Genomic DNA, 20,159 nt, shown 5'->3' on the forward strand with positions numbered 1-20,159 from the left:
GGGAAATTACATCAGCATAGAAAAATGAAGTTCCCTAACATAAGCAAATAAAAATAGAAACAAAGCAGGGCTCATAATATTATTGCCAGACATAGTAGTGTTCAAGGCAATAAACTTGAAAGGAATAATAAGGACTATTTTCTCTTGATAAATGTTAATGCACATGAAATGTGGGGTTTTCTTGGTATAACTAGATTTTATCTTTCCTATATTGCCGATTTTATAATTCTGATTAATTAGAATAAATGCTGACCTGAATACGTTTTATGTGTAATATTCAGCTAAAATGAGTTTTATGTGGAATATTCTGGTGCTTTAATGCCCCCTTTTTTGGAGGAATGGGTAATATTATTTTTTACAGGTGCAGAAGGAGGTGGTAGTGAGTAAGACCATTGAACTAAAGGAACTATGTACATGTTAGTCATTCACTACACCCCTTCACAGGTACAGAACAATGGGTTTTGTTAAACTGTATCACATAAATGCATACAGAAATCTATTTAATTGTTACTAGCAAACTTTACTGGGTCAATAAAATTGGAAAAATCTGAGAAAATCATAAATTGTTGTGCTAAAGAGCATGTAATAAAAAATGTAGGGCAAAATATTTATAAATACAAGGATAATATAGGACAATTTAAGCTACAAAATAATTAATGATAGTGATGAATTATAACTAATAAAATAAAACAACTATCCATGAGTCTCTCCTGATATAAATAATCACATAAATAAATAAATAGGAGAGAAGGGAAAACTGTGCCTTACAGTATAATTCCAACATATAAATAGAGAAGGAATGTGAAAATGGAAAATCACCATTTACAAACACCACACAATCAAATTTGTTTCAAGCAAAGATGATCATAGATGCTAAAATTAGTGGGCAAAAGTCTGAAGAGACACAGAGTATTTCCATGCTCTAAAAATGTCACTACACAAGATACGTTTTAATAACAAAGGGAGAAATTAAAGTCGTATTTTATCCAAGTTACCATAGTGAACATTATAAGAAATGAGAGATATCAATGCCCATACCTCGTGATGTGAGGCACTGAGAAGGGTACACAGTCTGTGATATTCTGGCAAAAACATACCTAACCTGAATTTAATCAGAATGAAACATCAGACAAACCTAACCAGAGGGGCATTCTAGAATATAACTGGCCGGTACACTTCAAAGTGTCCAAGTCCTGAAACACAAATGAAGGCTGATCAGCTTTCCCCGACTGGAGGAGATTAAAGACCCAAACAACTAATAGGAACAGGGGTCTGGGATCATCTCCTGGAGTAACAACAAAAAAAGAGCAACAGTTTAATAACTGACAAATTCAAATAAGGTCTGTAGATTAGTGGATAGCATCTTATTGATGTGTTACTCATAATTAAAGCAACCTCATACATTCATGCCGATATTCTCATAATATAATCGTATGATACACAGATGTAGCATTAGAAGTAATTTTAAGCCCTCTTCTACAAGAGAAACCAATACATTGAAAAACCTTACTCCTGTTCTTGGACAAGTTCAAGTCTTGTGGGTCTGTTTCTCCACCTCAATATGGGATCAATAACATAAATTTCTTGTTTTCAGTATCAAATATATAAAAATAAGTGCCATAGGAAGTTCTTGTAACACAGTAGCACTCAAAAATGATAGTAGGGGGCTCCCCTGGTGGCGCAGTTGTTCAGAGTCCGCCTGCCGATGCAGGGGACGCAGGTTCGTGCCCCGGTCCGGGAAGATCCCACATGCCGCGGAGCGGCTGGGCCCATGAGCCATGGCCACTGAGCCTGCGCGTCCAGAGCCTGTGCTCCGCAACGGGAGAGGCCACAACAGTGAGAGGTTCACGTGCCGCAAAAAAAAAAAAAAAAAAGGTAGTAGGCTCTTCATTTTTTCTCCTATTTATTATATTGTAAATCCTGATACCTCAATTTTAACTACAACCGCTTATGAGATCTTCTTGACAGTCAATTATTATTGAGAGACTGAATATGCAAATGAACAATGGCCAGACCACACATGACAACAGAAGTCTGACCCACAACCTCTGCAGAAATCACTCCAGGACTCCCAGACAGGGATGACGGCTGCCATCCATCATGTTTTTGCCACCATCTCAGGACCAACCAGAGAAAGCCAATGTGCTCCTTCAATAGTCACATACTTCCTTTTCCTTCCTTTATTTTGATCTTTGACTATTTTCTACAATTAAGTCTACTAACAATCCTACGTAGAGCATCAAATAATGCACACAATTTTTAACTGTTCTCACATTAAAAATATTTAATCTTTCATTTGCCTGTGGTTGTTTCCCCCCGCAGTTTCTAAAGACAAATTTTTCCCGTAAAACTATACCTCCGAGAAATCTGATGATGCTGGCATAGTGTTCTGGACTCTTGCTGTGGTACCACGGACAGCAGGATGCTCCTTTATTAAAAAATGTAGAGCTCGCTTGCAGCCACTCTCATAGCCAGAAGATCGAAAGCAAGATATTTTTAAACACAGGTTTTTATGAGACATGTATTTTATGGAATTACATTAAGACCAAATAATAAGAAAATCACTATGATGCTCTGAGCGTGGTGTAGATTATCCTGGCTCTGGTTGTGCCATTCTGTTGGCTTGACAGTACCACCCTGTGCATGTAAATATATGCAATGGTCTGTGGAGGCACCATGTGGCTTGGCATGCCAGTTATCACTCTTCCCCCACAAGATGTCTTATCTGGAAAGGTCACTATGGCAGGAGATGGGCAATTGGTGGGAATCTATGGTAGAAGAAGACTTCACGAATCTTTCTCCAACATTACAGCCTCCTCCTAGCACACAGCATCCCTTCCATAGACAGGGCAAACAGCAGGTACTTAACAGGACCCATCTGAAAAGCTGGCCCTAGTTTGGTTTTTGGTAGGATTAACCTAGATGTAAGCTTATGTTCCTGTTCCTCATTTGGAATTTTGTATGTAAACTTCGAAACAACTTCAAAAATGTTCATTTACATAGAGGTCAGATTTGTTGGATTTTTCAACCAGTTCTAGATTGCAATATCAACTCCCCTCAACTTGTGATTTTCCTCTCCATTCTGCCTCCTTGAACGGTCATCCAGTTCACAGAGAATCATATCTTTGGATTTGTTTTTTCTCTTTCTCATTGTCCAAATCTCGGTCCTATGTACATTCTTCTTCCTACTCTTTGCCTCCACTGCATTACTTACATTCACTGGGGACTAAATTTTACCAAGCATGGTCCAAAGTGCTGGAGATACAAAGATACACAATCCCTGCTATTCATAGTATCACAGTTCAGTCAGGAAGGTAGGCAAGGAAAGCAGCACCTACAGAGAAGAAGAACGGGGTCAAGGTGTACATAGGAGTGGAGCGTTACACAGATGGTGGGAACGTGTGGTCAGGCAGGTTTCCTGGAGGAGAGGCAGCTGAGATGAGCGTTAAAGGGTCAGTAAAGGATGAGGCAGAGCCAGCTGCAAGGAGAGGGACCTGCGTATGCACTCAGGGCCCGCACTTAGAAAGGACCCCTGCTTGGCTTAAAGCTCTGATGTCATCATCTTGAAATTCTTAGTCATTTTTGGCCAAGAGGCCCCACATTTTCATTTTGCATTCGGCTCTACAGATTATGTGTCTAGTTCAGGAACGAGGGAATACACATGGAAAGGCACAGAGGCATCAAAGAGCATGGTAAGCTGAGGCATGGCAGTGGGTTCAGTGTGACTGCAGGGAGGTGTGGGGGGGGGGCCTGACTGGGCAAAAGTTTGGTGAATAAGAGGAGAACCTAAGGTGAGGGCGGGCCACACTTACGGAGTGAGAAGAGGGCTGCACTAAGCTCCAGAGAGAATTTCCGTGTAAAGAGATAACAGGTAGAGACATCTGCAGAGGAGATAAAGGAAGTGTGTCCAGAGAGAAGGGAAGGGATAGGAAGTGGAGAATTGGTGAAGTGAGACAAATGAATTTGGTCTCACTTGAGAATTTGGGCTTGCCATATGGAGGATACTGAACAAGAGTGGACATAATTATAGGAGTAATAAGGAAGAAGTCAGGTTTCAGTGGGTTCGTGGCTATGCTGAAGGAAAGGAAGAGATTAGAGAGGGCAATGTTAGAATTACAGAAGAGGAAGGGAAGGGAACGATGATGGAGCAAGTTCCCAGGAAACAAGGCAGAGAGTCCTCATCCCCTTGGACCTAGATTACAGGAGGGGATCCCACTAGCATCTCCCCAGCATTAGCCCATATGTACATCTCTGACAGAGCGGCCTCATCCAAAGCCACATTCGGTGGTGACTCCTCTGTCATGGCACTAACTGGCTCCCTTGACTCTTTACGTCTCTACTTTCCTCATCTCAGCATAATTTTTATCCATCCTTCACACTGAGCCCTTCCAAAGACTCTTCCTAAATGATGAATTTTTCTCACGACTCTTATTGTAACTGTTACCCGTAGTTCATAATCAACTAGAGTGAACTATCCCTAATGTACTGCATTTCTGCTGTGCCCACTAATCCCTTCTGAGAAAAAACACACCATGTTTCTTTAGTCATCCTTAAGTTCTTCTGTGTCAGGCAACCTACCATCTTTCTTGTTAACACGGTTCAGAAACTGCATCAAGGTGCCCCCGGGGAGCAAGCCAACTTGTGTGGGCACCGCAATATATTTTAAACTTTTGAAGGAAACGCAGAGATACTTGACATCTGTCAAACACTGCTAAGATACTAGCTTCAATAATTAGTGGTTTCAACATGAGATCACACTATATTACTTTCAGTAATGTCACATCTTTGCAAAGCAGAGGTTTGGGTGCTTGCTGTGAAAAAAAGCATGTGCAGTGAAAATCAATGCAGATCGAGAAATGAGGATTAAGAAATTGTGCAATGCCCAACAGGTGTACATTTTCTAGTACTGAGTAAGGGTAGTTATTTAACTATAAAATAAAACTATTATTTATCTTTCAACTTACGTGTATTATTTTTTCTAATGGCCACTAAGTTGTTAAGACATAAACACTTAATAAGTTTTTTGGACTCAGCTACTTAGTAAACGGAGCTGTGTTTATTTTGGAATAGGGTAATGCAGACAGAGACACCAAGGCAATGTGTGGATTGACCAAGCTTGAGGATCTCTGCCCTGTGTTTTTAGACTAGGGACCCAGACTGAAGCCAACTGTGGCTCTCTGGCCAGCAGTCCGCAGTGGATCTGCTATGAGATCACAGTCCAACAGTGGAGAGAGCTGCTGAAACCAATCAACCCCAGCAGATCTGCTCTCCATAGGAGAGTCCACATGAAACGCACAGATGAGGACCCCGTAGTGGAATTGCCTTGGGATAGAGTGGGGTCAGAAAACATGGTGGAGAAGCAGGAGGCAGCAAGTGTTTGGACTGTAGCCCTGCCTGTAACTAACCCACCTTCAGGACTGAGCACCAAAAAAGGAAGGAGCTGGCCATTCCACAGTGGGGCAGACCAGTCAGGGACAGGGAGAGACAGGCAAAGACTGACCCCTAGGAGCAGCCTGTGTAAGCTGCTTCATTACAGCTGTCCTTTTACTCTGTGTGTGGACAGATGATGCCCCAGGTCCAGACCATGAAAGTGTCTTCTTATGTTTCTTTATAAATCTTTACATCCTTATACTAACTCCTCCCAACACACAGATCTGCTGTAGCTAGTGTGTTCTTGACCTTTGCAGTCCTCAAGAGCCTAATTATCATATTAGCACTTCGTATGTGTTGTTTTTTCCTTTAGTTGTTTTATATGTACTTTTAATTTCCTAAATTAAAGTTTTTGTTATCAGGAGACCTATTTTTATGTAAAACTCACAATATTAGCCACATATTTTTTATTATAAAATATGATTTAAAGTATAGCAGGCTGTGTACTTTTGAACCTTATCAATTCTGCTGCATTATTTTAAACATAAGAAAAATCGTGTCACTAAAAGTAAAACAAAAAGGCCAAGATGATATATAATGAGTCACATGACCACAATTCAGCCTTAAGGCTTTGATTCCAAAGCAGCGTTTCCACTGCGGCCGTGGGGTTAAATGTGCCTACTGAGTTGTCGCTAATTGAGCCTTAACCTCCGTCAAAGGTATCAACTAAAATCCTCTTAACTGAATGTAACATTATGTAATGTAGTGTAGAATTTGGTAAACGTGTCTTAGCCCAATAACACTCCATCCCATAAAATTAACGTTTCAATTGTAATACAAATTAAAATATTAATATTAAGAGGTATTTGCTCAGCATGGTTCCTAGAGCATTACCTGTTAAAATATGTATTGAGTCCCAGGGAGATCTACCAAGGGAAAATACCAGTTAAGTATCTTCTCTTTGCCAAACTTATCAAAATTTTTTATGATTCTCTGTTATTAAAAATATATATATATATACACACATACACACACATATATGTTTTCATTTTGTATGTTAACAAATCTTGTCATCTAGAATTTTTTGCCAGTTTGCTTATCATCTGCTCCATTATGTGTTCTTGTAGTCTGTGTATTCTTCAGAGAGGTTATTTTTCTTTAGAAACTCCATTGTCTGGTGGTGAAACGTATTATCCCCATGTTGTGGGAGCCAGATATTCACCGACCCGAGATCACTCATGATTAATGACACTCAGATCTGAAGAATGTTGGCTTTGCTTATTGGGCTCTTATGCTACTTGTGTAATTCACATTGTGTGTCCTGAGGGAGGGGAAGGCAAAGGCTATACGAACATTTATGAAGACATAAATATATCTGTTCTTGTAGAACTGTTTCCATTTATGTAGACTGGTATATATTTTAGATATCCATTTAATGTCTAATCATTGCAATAGTCTGTGAAACATCTTTCTTACATAGGCAGCTACGCATATTTGTTTTCATCTTGTGACTATATTGCTTAATTCTTTAAAATGTCTCAGGGTTGCGTTGTCAGAATACTGTGCGACTCATGTAATTTAAGTCATGTGTAAGGAACACATTTTCTAACATGCACTCAAGATGGATTTGTAGTTCAGCATGAAAACACAAATATTTATCACTTTTCTTCCTCCATACTCTCTAGGTGAAAATTTTTTCTCATGGTTTTTAAATTAAAAAATTCCTTACAGCTCTGTTAAAAAATGTAATCACTAGTTCTGCATAGGGCAAATAACCATGATTTATATTATGTTACCATGGATTGGTCACATTTTCCAATTTATTGATTTAATTATTTTCATTTCTAAACAAACTGGCCTGAGATTGAAACTTGATGATAATTTAAATGTAGTACATGCTGGGTGTTCACTAAGAGGATTGTAGTTTTTTGATCAAAATATTTTATATTAATGTATGGTTTTGACACAGTTTATTTGTTTAACAAGTATTTATTGAGTACTCATCTTGTGCAAAGCCCTGCAGAAGTGTGCCCTAGAAAACGAGTAAAACCTAAACCTTACCCTCAAGAGAGATTAAAGATTCATTGTGAAAATCAGCAGATACATAAAAACATACACAAGATTGAGTAATGACATGGAGACTGGGGCACAAAAGGAAAATGTTGTGTGTGATTGAGAGAAAGGGGATTCTGTGTCTACCAAGCTCTGAATTATAGCATCATTTAGACTATGGAATAAAATATATGTGTAATATAATATAGTGTATATGCATATATGTGAAATAATGTTCATATAATATTATATATGTATATTTTAGTTAAAATAAAAGTTTAAAATTATCAAAATTCTACTAGTCTACCAAAAATTGGGTTAATAATTTTGTATATTTCATTCCAGCCTTTCTCCTATGAATTTAAGTTTTACATAATTGTAATTGAAGGCAAAATGTAACTGTAATTCTTTAAAAACTATCATTGGTATAGTGTAAACATTTGCACAATGCTACATTTCTTCATAACCATCATTTGGAATGAGAGCATAACATTTTTCTTCCAGAGGATGTACTATATTTTTTCTAATTTTCTTCTACTATTATTTATTTTGGTTGTTTATAGAAGTTCACTCTTTTATATAGCTGGTTTTGAAAAACATATTCATGCATATAGTTTTGTCCCCTCTCAGTTTAAAGCCTTTCCTTAGAAGAAGTTCCAAAAAGTGGGACAAATGTTATACAAACTATTATTGAAGTGTCACTTTTAAGCTGTGTGCTATCCTTTACATCTTTGTGTCATTTAGAACATTTTCATAACAGAAGAATTTCAAGGAAACCTACCAAAGCCAAAATATGTATTTATGCTGGTAGATTTTCAGGGCAATGGTTCAGAACTGAGGGGTTTATACTGTGACATAAATTTACTCCCTAAAGAGGGCATTGTAAGTGAGCACTATAATTTTATGAATAGATTCATCTCATCATACAATTTTTATTATACTTTTAATATGTATAATGTTACATTTTTCTTTGGATGTCAGCATTATTACATGAATTTAAAAGTTTTGTGCTTTGAATTTTTAGAGTGAACATTTCAGTTCGTGTATTCATCTTTTTTTAATAAAAAGCTTCTTAAAAGTTTTTCTACAGCTGAAAATAATTAAATCCCTTCATAAAATTAAAGTGTGCAAATTCATTGGTAATACAAATAATTATTCTGCAGATGACAATGCGCAGAATCTTGTCTTCTTAAATTCCAGGTGTTTCTGAGCCTTACTTTCATCAGGTTAAACTCTTCGTAATTTAGAGTCAAATTTGCAAAGATAAAGCTGGTGGTTCCTCCTTGCAAACAAGTATATAATGAACCCTTATTTCAAATTTGTACAAAGCTTTTGGCTACTAGGTAACTTTCAGGGTCACTTATATTATATTAACATCAGGGAATTCCATTCTCCGTACTTTCATCTCTGGCACAGTGACCTTGTCACCAGGTGGCTTCCTGTAGAGAGGTGAGCAGAGACACCTTCTCAGTATCATTCAAGGACATGTTAAAGGTCTTAGAGCAAAAGTGGCCTATTTTTTCATGACGACATCAGTATGATCAAAGAATATGATTTATTTTTCTCATTAAGTACATTACCTTATGAATACTTCAATTGAGTTTCCATTAGTTGATTTGAATCATTAAATGTAAACTACAAGAAAAATTATTCTTTTAAAGCTCATTTATTTAAATTTTTAATAATCTGTCAATGCTTCCCTTCAATTTCAGATATTAACCCTTAACATTCATAAACTGAGAATGATTAGCATTTTCTTTAGAAGGGAACCACTCACACCACCGTTTAGATATTTTACTTATATAAAGTATTTTACCTAATTAAGTGCTTACTCATTAGCAATTATTCAGATGTCTCCAAATTCTTATAAATAATGCATTAATGACAAATGTAATTATTTCAATTAAAAAATAAAAACAATTCTGACATTGGTTCCCTAGTCATTTTCTTGGTTCTAAAGTGGCTCCAAATCTCCTTTGAAAAGTTTTTTTGTGTGTATTTAATATATACATACTATCAATGACCAAAACAACCAGAAGAACACTATTTTTACTTTGTTTTTTTCTGATTGAAATATAAAGTAGATATGCGATGTGGAGTTTACATGTTGGTAAATTCAGCATTTTTCTCATATTTCCCTTGTTCCTTACAGAGTATGCCCACAGTTTGGAGGTTGGTCTGCTCTGAGCTTCTTTTATTCCTTTGAAGGCATGAGGCAGGGAGAGGACATGAGTGTTTATAGTGTCACCGTAAAAGTTTTCCACTGAAATTATGCAATTGAGGATATGTGATTATAATTTCTGTCATTACCAATCTACTTACACATCACTTTCAGCTATTTCAAATCCAGCTCCTCTTTGTTTCAGTCCCTGCTGCCCGGCCTAGCCAATCAAAAGTCCAGTGAAGGAGGCCTGGCCATGGGCTCTGTGCCCAGGACAGAACTATTTAAATAAATAGGCAAATGAATCAATGAGTGAATGAATGGAAAAATGAATTGATGTCCAGGAAAAGCAGATTTCAGAACAAGGAAAATTATCAGGGATAAAGATGGCAATTACATAATGATCAAGGAGTCAGTTCTCTAAGAAGACATAACCATCATTAACGTGTATGTGCATTTGAGAGACATCAAAATACGTGAGGCAAAAACTGATTGAACTGCAAGAAGAAATACAGGAATCCACTATCCTAGGTGGAGACCTCGATACCCCTCTGTCAGTAATCGGCAACTCCGGCAGCCAGCATATCAGTGAGGACATAGCTGAACTCAACAACACCATGAATCAACTGGTTCTAATCAACATTGTTAGAATACTTCATCCAGCAACAGCAGATGACATATTCTTCCAAAACTCACATGGAGCATGTACCAAAATAGACCAGATACCAGACTATAAAACAGGCCTTAACAAATTAGAAGAGTATTAATTATACAAAGAATGTTCTCAGACCAATGTGGAATTAAACTAGAAAACAGTGACAAAAAGATAGCTAGAGAATACCAAAACATTTGGAGATTAAAAAACACATTTGTAAATAACACATGGGTCAAAGAAGAAATCCCAAGAGAAATTTGTAATGTTCTGAATTAAATGTAATTGAAAATACAGCTTATGAAAATATATGGGATACAGCAAAAAAGCAGAACTTAGAAGGAAATTTATGGTATTGAGTGCATATATTAGAAAAGAAGATCTAAAATTCAATAATCTAAGCTTCTACCTTAGGAAACTAGGAATAGAAGAGCAAACTAAATACAACACAAGCAGAAGAAAAATGAAGAAAAATTACAGCAGAAATAAATGGAACTGAAAATAGCTTTATTCATTTATAACAGCTTTATAATTAAAAAATTGGAAGCAAATAAGATGTTCGTGAATGGGTAGTTGGATAAACAGAATGTGGTACATCTATGCAATGGAATATTATTCAGTAATAAAATAAATGAGCTATCAAGGCATGAGAAGACACAGAAAAACCTTAAATCCACATTGCTAGTCTAAGAATACAGTATGAAGATCCATATGTGGTAGGATTCCAACTATATGACATCTGAAAAGGCGTAACCATGAAGATTAGGGGTTGTCAGGGGCTGGGGGAAGAAGGGATGAGTAGGCTAAACAGAGGCAGCTTTAGGGGAGTAAATCTATCCTGTATGATGCTATAAAGGTAGATATATGGCATTTGTCAAAACTCCTACAACTCTACGACACAAAAAGTGAACCTTAACTATTTATGGACTTTGGTCAATGAAAAAGTATCAGTATTACTTCCTCAGTTTTAGCAAAGGCACTGCACTCATACAAGATGTAATAATCAGAGAGACTTTGTCAGGGATGGGGGAGATTATATGGGAACTCATTTTGTTTTCTGTACAGTTTTTCTGCTAAAACTGCTCTAGAAAATAGTCTTTTTAAAATACTCATTGAACTCTACCCTTAAATGGGTGCATTTTATGCTTTTAAAATTTTACTACCAAAAAAAGGTGATGTAAACACTTGAAAAAAAATGAATAATGACTGAATAAACTTTGACCAATTCTGTATAGCTCTTCTCTCAGTAACATTTTTACACTATTTCTTAATAATCACAGGCTTTTTGGTGAGGGGGGTGGGCGGGGGACAGGAATATGGAAAGGTTGATATATAGAGTTTAAAAGAAACTAGAACAAAGATGGATAGGAGCCGTACAAAAATTTTAAGTAAAAAATTAGCTGCAGTTAAATAAAGAGAAAAAAACTATGTGCTTCACAGGACTCTAAAGGATTTGTCAAATTTTGAAATAAAATCTCAGTGTGGAAATGTAAGGAATAATTAATACTACTAATTTAAGCAGTAACTATATCAGAAGATGCAGTTAAACGTTCAGAAAATAGAAGTATATCTCAAGTGAGAAAGAACCAGGATGAATTTCTCACTGGAAGTAGTTACAGGAGCAGTGAGTGCGAGTTTGGGAACAGAAGTGCTGGATTCCTTTCTCATACCACAGTTTACGAAGTAGATTTGAAAATTGTTCAAATTCTCTGAGACTCAGTTTCTTATCCATACAAGGGGGATAGTCGTAGTAGTTGCTCTTAGAGACATTTGAAGATTAAATGACATATAAAACATTCGACACATCTCTTATTTTAGTACAAAGTCAGTAAAATGTGTTATTATTAGTAGTAATATATTATCAGGAGTATTTCTTTTAATATGTTCCCCCACCCTTGAGATTTCAGGAAAGAAAGGATGAACCTTGTAGAGGTGGTTAGCAAGGTCTTAAGACATGTGTATCAGTAGTGATTATAATGCAATTGGCATACTAGGTTTATAACACTGAGTTTTTCTGTCAGTTGTTCCACTTGAACTTGACCAGCATGATTTTTAAGAACAATGATTTCTCACCACATTGCAGACAGTCATGATTTTTAGTTATTTATATTCAATGACACCTTAAATGCTATAATATATACATTTAATTTCAGACTTATAGAAACATTTTAAGAATAGTACAAAGAATTACAAAAAACAAACAAAAAAAGAATAGTACAAAGAATTTCCAAACACCTTTCACTCCAAGTCTCCAAATGTTAACATATTACTACAATTGCTTCATCCATTTCCCCTTCTCTCTCTACACATACGTGTGCATATTATTTTTCTGAACTGTCTAAGAGGAAGTGGCATATATGATGATCCTTCTTCCCTAAATAATTCACTATATATCACCTGAACACAAGAGATTCTTTCTCAAAACCACAGTATAGTCATCAAATTCAGGAAATTAGCATTGATACAGTAATACTACTAATACACAGACTAGTCCAGCTTTGGCTAATTGTCCCTGTAAAGTCCTTTATAAACAAATAAAATCCAAGATGATTGGTTTCATTCAGTTGTCACGTCTCTTATGCATCACTTAATTTGGAAAAGTTGCCAAGTCTTTATATATTTCAATATACTGATGTTTTACAAGGATATTAGGCAATTATTTGTAACACGCCCCTCAATTTGGGTTTATCTGATGTTTTCTCGTGGTTAGATTCAATTTACGTATAGGCTTTTGGCAGGAACACCAAAGAAATGGTACTGAGTTTTGCTCAGTGCATGAATGTAAACACGTCACATAGGTTTTTCTTGTTGGATAAGATACTTTATGTAAAGAACTGGGAAAGCATTCCTTACATGTAAATATGATAGCTACTGCTTTTTTCTTCTAGGTTTTATTTCACATTTATGTAGAAATTTCATTCTTTCACATATCAGTCACAGACACATACTCTTCTATTGTATATTGCATGAGAAATTTATTTTCATATTTTATTTCAGTTGTAATGAGAGAACATGATTAGAGAGAATGAAAAAAAAAGTATGTTTCAATACAATTATTCCATTCATCTTCCTGTTTCTCAGGACAAATGTTTCTGCTTCGTTGAAGTCACAGGTTTCAAACTGAATCTAAAACAGCTCCCACTGAATTTGCTCTGTTGGTGTTTAGACATCTTGTTTTCCTTATCTTTACTCTGGTTGATCAAGATATTTCAATACTATTATTTTCAGAATGAACTGTAGTTAAACAGCGTTTATCTTTTGGGCTTTATGTTAATTCCGCAATCGCATGTAATCCCGTATTAGAATTTGCAATTTGAAGATTGCTATTTAAGGTATGTTGAACTCCTTCATAATATGGATGGGCACATAAAACATGTATATTCACATTACAACAAAACTGATATACTAATTAGGTTTAAAAATTTTTATATGTTAATGATACAGATAGTAAAAAATAGTCTTACCATGTTTGTAGTAGAAGCCCAATTAAGACATTTGGAGTCAATGAGAGAATCTAGAACAAATGCAAGACACATTTTCAGTGCTCAATATATATTTTTCAAATACATAAGCAAATGGAATAAACAAATAAATTACATGGTTAATCATGTTTAATTTCAATTGAGCAATAATTTTTCATGGACTGCAGCCAGGAAAATATTCCATAAGAAGAGATGTTGAGAATAGTATACGTTGACATTAGCAAACTCACTAAGAACATATAATTTTAAAAACTTTTAATCTTGATTTTTTTCTATTAGTTTATACATTCTTTTAAGGCAAGAACACCTTTTTATTCCACATTTATAGGAAAAATGTAGAAAGTATGAACTTCACATTTGTTAATAAGATTATCATAGAGGATTATTTGATAGCTGGGAACTTTACACAAAAATAAAGATTCACCATACTAGATCTAGGTATTTCAACTATGGCATTTTTTAGATTTCCATTTTTTTATTCTTTAAGAGTTTTTATCGTGAGCTTCTAATACAATTACAACCTTAGTAATCTGGGCAAAGCATATCTATGTTTCTACTTCATCTATTTACATATCAATACTTAAAAACAATTTAAATGTCTCTTGTGTTATTATGCCTAGAAAACAGACATTGAAATCAAAGTGTGCCTTGTTTTTCAAGTAAAACTGACACAAGTCTTACCAAGTTCTTAATTTTCTCTGTGTGAGTTAAAAATGCCACAGCACATAAAATCATGTGAAATTTGGACATAATGGCTAATACATAATTTAATATTTTTTTCATTAGAAATCAATTTTCATTTTAAATTTCTCTTTTACTGTAAGGAAATACTATTCTCTGGCTTCTCTGGAATAGCCTGCTGGTTCTGGCCATGGATGAAATCTTGAAACTCTAATTAAAATTCAGTCACTGAATTGTGAGATTGGAGGAAAAGTCCAACATTTGCTCCTGTTTCCAGTGGCAAATTCCATCTTTAATTGTCCTGACCTTTTCTTGACTTGTGACTCAATATTCAAGTCATACACCATATTTTTTAAATGTAAATTTCTGTAGTCATCCTATTTTAAACTATCTTTATAATGAACCAAGTACGAGTTTTAAAAATCTGTACTGTGTGGAGAAAGCCACTATCATGTTTTGACAAGAAAGTAATGAAACAGTTCAACTGTTCATTTTGTAGTTGATTCATTGAGAAAATCAACACACTGGCAGGCTTTCCATAGCCGATTAAATGCCACAGCACATAAAATCATGTGAAATTTGGACATAATGTCTAATACATAATTTAATATATATCATCTCCAATTCCATGCCTCATCCTGTTTGTTATGAATTGATAACGCTTGTATTTAAATGGGCTTCTTTTTTTTTTTTTTTTTCGGTACGCGGGCCGCTCACTGTTGTGGCCTCTCTCGTTGTGGAGCACAGGCTCCGGACGCGCAGGCTCAGCGTCCATGGCTCACGGGCCCAGTCGCTCCGCGGCATGCGGGATCCCCCCGGACCGGGGCACGAACCCAGGTCCCCTGCATCGGCAGGCGGACCCTCAACCACTGCACCACCAGGGAAGCCCTAAATGGGCTTCTTTTTAGAAACTCTGTTGGAATCATGAATCACAATTAGTATTTTTCTTATCAGAGCATCAGAGTAGTTGATGGTCAATATTGTCAATCTCCAGTCCAACTTCAGGCAAGAGTCATGTGACAGGAAGTACTATTAAAAATAGCATATTTAACTATCCGCTTCCAAACAAGGGCGGAGCCAAATTACCGCAAAGATGGTTATGTTCTTTATGCTTTTTGTGAAAAAAGAGAAACATTTGTTAGTGTTTTGAACTAATAGTTAACATAGTTTTGAAAGATTTTTACACCAACCAATGTAATACTTTCTTGAAAATTGAGCATGTTGCTCAGTTTAGTTCTCAATAAACAAAAGGAAATAAAAAATCTGTTTCATCTGAACATTTATTTTCAATAGTAAAATCTACCAGCCTCTCCATATTGAAGCATCTTTTTGTTCCCCTCCTTTCTTTTCTGCCAGGCTTTTCCCCTCTGGCGTCCACTCGAAGTTTCTCTATATTTCTAGCATTGTCCAAAACCTAAGAGTCTTCCCCAAATATCCTCCCTTTGAATAAATGCCTCCAACCACACACTGAAGAACTATTTCGCATTGTATTACCTCAAGAACTTGGGAATCAAATGCAAGCCTCATAGCCCCTCTTAGTTTTGTCTATGGGACTAGAACTAGAAGGTACTGGAGAAAGTTGTGGTGGTCTCACACAACTCACTGTACATATTAGAGTCAAAATCCATATAGATTGGTTCTTGAACTTTACTCCACCTTTACTCCAGCTCAGGAATACGCCAGTAAAAACTCTAGTGTTCGTAATAGTCATCAGTTTACATATGGCAGGAAATTCCCAGATGCTGTTTTACAAAGGAAGCACAATTAGATACATTCCTTACATCATGGGCAAAACTGTTTACCTAAGATTAGTTGTTGAAAACAAAGCATTTTTTGATCTTATATAAAATAAGTGTGCTGCCTCAGAAGGATGTGGTGTTAAGCGCGATACAGATGCTAGGGAATGAGGGCAACCACAGAGCTCAGAACACTGCAGACATTTGCACTCATGGATAACGTCTCTGATTTGACTGGCCGCATAGCTTTTATTTATGTTTGCTCTCTTGAAATAATTTGATTTTTAGTTTTTAGATTTTCCTAATACACTTCCACTAAATTGAGACAGATTTGGAGGAAGAAACCATCCCCAGTTAACCTGTGGCTCCTTAGCTGCTAATACAGGATCTGGTAGCCAGTAGGTACTCAATACTTGGTGATTCCAGGAATAAAATGCATTTTAAATACACTAAAATGTTTTTTTTTCTAAAAGCATGATAAAATATTCCAAAAATCTTTTAAAGATCACATTTTTTGGTAAAGCATGCTGTAAAAATGTATGCACGATGTGTGAATTCCATTTATTTGTAAGCATCAGAGTTTTGAAAAACTCATTTCTAGATCTTCATGAAGTCTTCAGTCAGACTTTGTTTGGCACACGCTTGGTGTCTGCATTCAGATGTGGCCATAAAATGGTCGTGCACAACCTCCACCAGCGCTGCCATCAGCTAATTGCCACTTCAATCAGCCACCTGTCCCCCCAGAAGCTGAGCCAGCACAAATGGATGCTGGCAAATAAAACATGAAATTTCCTGAAGAGCCACAACAAGCAGGAGACATGTCCCTAGACCCAAATCATGTGGGTCTCATCAAAGCATAGCGTAGAATCATGAAACAGTAATAACAATGCAATATTAGCTCTGAAATCTAAATACAGTCCATTGCCTGTCAAGTAGACACACAATTTAAAAGGTAACATTTACTATTGTTAAATAAATATCAAGCATTAACAAAGTAAAATTAGCAGATTGAAACTCAAATAACAATTTTAAAACAAAAATTCTTTGGAAACGTTAAGCTTACATTAAATGAATGAATAAATGCAAACACGCATGAGATGTGAGGAAAAACAATGAATCCATCATATGAGCATTTAATATATGCCCAGAATGTAGAATATAATGCCCTTAATTCCAAAGTAGTATTAGCATCTCTGTTAATGCTTTCTAAAAAACAAGCAAATCTGTTACCTTGTATGAATTATTCAGACGATATTATAATAAGTTTTATCCTCATGGCAGGAAGAAACACCTTAGATTTCACAACCACTTATAATCATGACTCAAAATCTCAATGCTATCCTAAAGGCACAATGGTTTGAATGGCCAATTATCCACGTGTAGAATTTCTCTTTATCCCTCTCACCAGCTCAAACTTCAGCATCCCAAAAGAGTACTTCACAGAATGGAATGCCCTAAAATGAGATATTCTGCCTATGTTTTAGGGGTCACTTAATGGCTTTGCAAAAAGTACTTTTGACTCTGAACTATTTTTGCCTTATGTGCTGATCTTAAATTTTACCTTTTTAAAATGGGAAACACCTGTGTTTTTAAAAAATCTCCAAATTTTCACTGGTGAAAGTCACAAGATTCTAAAGTCAATTATTTTGAATAGTTTAATTTTTAAATTTGTATTTATTTCATTTTTTTTATTAAAAATGGGCAAATGTAATGTGTTTCTGGTAGTAAAATGGATGATCAGTAATATTCTTTTAATTTAATTTTGACCAACACACATTACAACTTCTGAGTTTTTTCCTCTGGAATTGCAGAATTATGGCTCCCTTTATATAGTGTTTTTATACTGTTTAACCTTATACAGCAAACAGTATCTCTCATGAGTTGCATATTCTTTAGTTGCTTTATGTAGAACTGGGACTAAAAACACCTATGTCACTGGATGTAGAGAGACAAATTTTAAAAAGATAAAACAGCTGACTGTTTAAAAAAGAATTCGATTTCTCACTCCCTTACTTTTTTAGTTGAAGGATGTATATTGGAAATCAGTGCAGATGAAGTCTTTCTAGAATAGCATCATATGAAAAAACAAGAAAAAATGAGCTTCCCTAATATTAATGAACATCAGTAGAGTGCGTATTATTTTAACCAGTCATTGTTCAGAATGGTTTACCTTAAATGCCTTTTTAGTCTTCAGAGCCTCCCTATGAGATAGAATATTAACACTGTCCCATTTTACAGAAGAGACAAACGAGGGACAAAGAGAAAAGACGGGCCCGAAGCCACAGAACTGGATTCGAACCAAGGGGCCTGGAGGCAGGGCCATGGATGCAGCACCTCCTCATCTCGATACTGACTGGACGTCCAAGATAAGGAAAGTATCACTGTTTCAAAATGTTGAGGAAAATCATGAGAATCAGAATCAGTGTTTCCTTCTCGACAGTTCACCATTCCGTTGTGGTTCCTTTTGTACTAATCCAGGCAACATTGCTTTCCGGTTAGTATCATGCCGTGGATTCTGAAAGATCAAAGCATTTCAGAAATTCTGAAGCCCCATAGCAATGTAATCTCCTAGGAGAGGGATGGCCAGGGACAGCCTGAAAATTCAAGCAACCCCGCTGGGAAAAAATGAGAAATGATTACACTGGGCACAGGGGAAATGCCTTTGGCCAAAGTATTTCGTGTATACACAAAGGACAGATTACACCGCCTATTGCTCCGTCCAAAGCAGCACTCGCTGAGACACTCAGCTTCTCCACTTAGATGAGATGAAGAGCTGCGTGAACTCAGCTGGAAGCGAGCCCATTGGTTCCAGATGGTGTAGACAGTTCAGTCCTGGCGCTCCTGAGGCAGTGGCAGCGCACAGGGTTTACTCCAGGAGAAGCAGTAGGTGTTTGCCAGGGCGACCTTTACTTCTTTGGTGTATGAACAAAAAGCACATCAATTTCAGGAACTATCTCTGCTAACAAAGCAGAGCACAGACATGGGGTGATTATCTGCGCAATCAAGCTGAAAAAGTCTGCCTTTGACTCAAAGACGGGTTATTTTGAGCCCCGTCTTTAATAATCTGTTCAATCGCTTTGCTAAATTATTTCACTTCTCTGTAGAGCAAGCAATAAGAAGTTATTTGCTTACTTGAGGGGTGTGTGTGTGTGTGTGTGTGTGTGTGTGTGTCTGTTTAATGGTAGATGCGTCCCTATACTGAGTCTGGGTGCACTGTGAACATCAGGATGAATTGTGCCCCGGCCCTCCGGGCTGTAAGTCCTTAGAGACAGAGCCACAGGCCAGAAGGACTGCCATGCTGCCCCCCATGTGGTGTTGCTCCCGCCACCTGTGTGACGACCTCTTGTGGTCACCAAGCACATGGTTACAACCACTGTGTGTGGGTTTGGTTTTTTTAGCTGTTTGTTTGCATTTTTAGTTTTTCAGCTTTACTGGGGTAGAAGTGACAAAATTGTAATATATTTATAGTGTACATCATAGTGATTTGATATATGTATACATGAAGGGATTCCCACCATCCGGTTAATTAACACATCCATCACTTCATATATTTATCCCTTATTTTGTTGAGAACATTTAAGTTCTACTATCAGCAAATTTTAATTTTACTATACAGTGTTATCTACAATGGTCCCCTGTTATACAGTAGATCTGTTTTGTAGCATTGTTTTTTAATTGAAGTATAGTTGATGTACAGTAATATTATATAAGTTGCTGGTACACAATATAGTGATTCACAATTTTTAAATGTTATACTACATTTATAGTTATTATAAAATATTGGCTATATTCCCCATGTTATACTATATATCCTTGTAGCTTATTTTATATCTAATAGTTTGTACCTCTTAATTCCTCCACCCCTATATTGCCCTTCCCCGCTCCCCACTGGTAACCACTAGTTTGTTCTTTATATCTATGAGTCTATGAGTCTGCTTCTTTTTTGTTATATTCACTTGTTTGTTGTATTTTTTTAGATTTCACATATAAGTGATATCATACAGTATTTGTCTTTCTCTGTCTGA

General features: G+C 36.3%; 1 long non-coding RNA gene across 1 annotated transcript in view; it reads right to left on the reverse strand.

The window, feature by feature from the left end:
- The window catches only part of LOC132419865 (uncharacterized), a 55,660-nt gene that overhangs the window by 32,677 nt on the left and 2,824 nt on the right, over positions 1 to 20,159 (reverse strand). Inside the window, exon 2 of the long non-coding RNA XR_009518262.1 lies at positions 13,700 to 13,749. This is a non-coding gene — a long non-coding RNA (uncharacterized lncRNA). The remainder of the gene's footprint in view (positions 1 to 13,699; positions 13,750 to 20,159) is intronic.

This window comes from Delphinus delphis, chromosome 2 (assembly GCF_949987515.2).
Source record: "Delphinus delphis chromosome 2, mDelDel1.2, whole genome shotgun sequence".
NCBI classification, from domain to species: Eukaryota; Metazoa; Chordata; class Mammalia; order Artiodactyla; family Delphinidae; genus Delphinus; species Delphinus delphis.